The following is a 3337-nucleotide window of genomic DNA, read 5'->3' on the forward strand; positions in this document are numbered from 1 at the left end:
GGATAGTACATCTAAAAAAGGCAAAGAGTCATAGTATAGTACATCGAAAAAATTCAAAGGATAGTACATCAAAAAAGTTATAGTACAGTACATCGGAAAAAGTCATACAATAGTACATAAAAAAAAGTCATAGTATAGTACATCGGAAAAAGTCATAGTATAGTACATCAATAAAACTCAAAAAGTCATAGCATAGTGCATCGAAAAAAATTCATAGAATAATACATATAAAAATAGTCAAAGTATAGTACATAAAAAAAAAGTCATAGTATAGTACATCGAAAAAGAGTCATAGTATAGTACATCGAAAAAAAGTCATAGTATAGGACATCGAAAAAAAGTCATAGGATAATACATCAAAAAAGAGTCATAGTATAGTACATCGAAAAACAGTCATAGGATAGTACATTGAAAAATAATCATAGTATAGTACATCAAAAAAAGTCAAATAGTCATAGTATAGTACATCAAAAAAATTCAAAGGATAGTACATTGAAAAAGTCATAGTATAGGACATATAAAAAATTCAAAAAAGTCATTGTATAGCACATCGAAAAAGAGTCATAGTATAGTACCTCGAAAAAGGTAATAGTATAGTACATCGAAAAAGAGTCATAGTATAGTACATCAAAAAAAGATAAAAAAGTCATAGTATAGTACATCGAAAATGTCATAGTACAGTACATCGGAAAAAGTCATACAATAGTACATCGAAAAAAAGTCATAGTATAGTACATCGAAAAAGTCATAGTATAGTACATAGGAAAAAGTCACAGGATAGTACATTGAAAAAGTCATAGTATAGTACATAGGAAAAAGTCATAGTATAGTACATCAATAAAACTCAAAAAGTCATAGCATAGTGCATCGAAAAAAATTCATAGAATAGTACATATAAAAAGAGTCAAAGTATAGTACATAAAAAAAAAGTCATAGTATAGTACATCGAAAAAGAGTCATAGTATAGTGCATCGAAAAAAAGTCATAGGATAGTACATTGAAAAATAATCATAGTATAGTACATCAAAAAAAGTCAAAAAGTCATAGTATAGTACATCGGAAAAATTCTAAGGATAGTACATCGAAAAAGTCATAGTATAGGACATATAAAAAATTCAAAAAAGTCATTGTATAGCACATCGAAAAAGAGTCATAGTATAGTACCTCGAAAAAGGTAATAGTATAGTACATCGAAAAAGAGTCATAGTATAGTACATCAAAAAAAGATAAAAAAGTCATAGTATATTACACCGAAAAACAGTCATTGTATAGTACATTTAAAAAAAGTAATAGGATAGTATGTAAGAAAACAAACATAGGATAGTACATTGAAAAATAATCATAGTATAGTACATCGAAAAAAAAGTCAAAGAGTCATAGTATAGTACATCGGAAAAAGTCATAGTATAGTACATCGAAAAAAGTCAAAGAGTCATAGTAAAGTACATCGGAAAAAGTCATAGTTTATAGTGATTCGAAAAAAATTCATAGTGTAGTACAAAAAAAGAGTCAAAGTATAGTACATCGAAAAAAGAGTCATAGTATAGTACATCGAAAAAGTCATAGTACAGTACATCGGAAAATGTCATAGGATAGTACATCGAAAAAAGTCATAGAATAGTACATCGAAAAAGTCATAGTACAGTACATCGGGAAAAGTCATACAATAGTACATCGAAAAAAAGTCATAGTATATTACATCGAAAAAGTCATAGTATAGTACATATGAAAAAGTATGTACTATATAGAGTAAGATAGTACATAAAAAAAAGTTATAGGATATTATGTAAAAAAAAAACATAGGATAGTACATTGAAAAATAATCATAGTATAGTACATCGAAAAAAGTAAAAAAGTCATAGTATAGTACATTGAAAAAATTCAAAGGATAGTACATCGAAAAAGTCATAGTACAGTACATCGAAAAAAGTCATACAATAGTACATCAAAAAAAGTCATAGTATAGTACATCAAAAAAAGTCATAGGATAGTACGTAAAAAAAGTCATAGGATAGTACATAAAAAAAGAGTCATAGTATAGTACATCGAAAAACAGTCATAGTATAGTACATCGAAAAAAGTCATAGGATACTACATCAAAAAAGACATAGTATAGTACATATGAAAAAGTCAAAAAGTCATAGTATAGTTCGAGTACATCGAAAAAAGTAAAAAAAGCCATAGTATAGCACATCAAAAAAGTCATTGTATAGTACATCGAAATGGAGTCAAAGTATAGTACATCAAAAAAGTCATAGTACAGTACATCAGAAAAAGTCATAGGATAGTGTGTAAAAAAAAGTCATAGGATAGTACATTGAAAAATAATCATAGTATAGTACATCAAAAAAAGTCAAAAAGTCATAGTATAGTTTCGGAAATGTCATAGTATAGTACATCGGAAAAAGTCATAGTCTAGTGCATCGAAAAACATTCATAGTATAGTACATCGAAAAAGAGTCAAAGTATAGTACATCGAAAAAAAGTCATAGTATAGTACATCGAAAAACAGTCATAGCATAGTAAATCGAAAAAAAGTCATAGTATAGTACATCGAAAAAAAGTCATAGATAGTACATTGATAAAAGTCAAAAAAATCATAGTATAGTACATCGAAATAAGTCATAGGATAGTACATCGAAAAAGAGTCATAGTATAGTACCTCGAAAAAAGGTAATAGTATATTACATCGACAAAGAGTCATAGTATAGTACATCGGAAAAAGTCATAGTTTATAGTGATTCGAAAAAAATTCATAGTGTAGTACAAAAAAAGAGTCAAAGTATAGTACATCGAAAAAAGAGTCATAGTATAGTACATCGAAAAAGTCATAGTACAGTACATCGGAAAAAGTCATAGGATAGTACATCAAAAAAAGTCATAGGATAGTACATCGAAAAAGTCATAGTACAGTTTTTTATCACTGTTTTGACATGCTCTACTATCTATTTTTTGTCAATTTTATAACATACTATACTAAATCATTTTCATCACTGTTTAGCCATACTATACTATGTCTTTTTTATAAATTTTATAACATACTATAATATGTCTTTTTAATCAATTTTATAACATACTATACTATGTTTTTTTGATCACTTTTTTGACTTACTATACTGTCTTTGTTATCACTTTTATAACATACTATACTGTGTCTTTTTGATCACTGTTTAGACATACTATACTACGTCTTTTTTTATCAATTTCATAACATACTATACTATGTCTTTTTTTAATCAATTTTATAACATACTACACTATGTCTTTTTTATTACTTTTATAACATACTATACCATGTCTTTTTCATCACTGTTTAGACATACTACACTATGTCTTT

The sequence above is a fragment of the Etheostoma cragini genome, chromosome 16 (genome assembly GCF_013103735.1).
Source record: "Etheostoma cragini isolate CJK2018 chromosome 16, CSU_Ecrag_1.0, whole genome shotgun sequence".
Taxonomy (NCBI): domain Eukaryota; kingdom Metazoa; phylum Chordata; class Actinopteri; order Perciformes; family Percidae; genus Etheostoma; species Etheostoma cragini.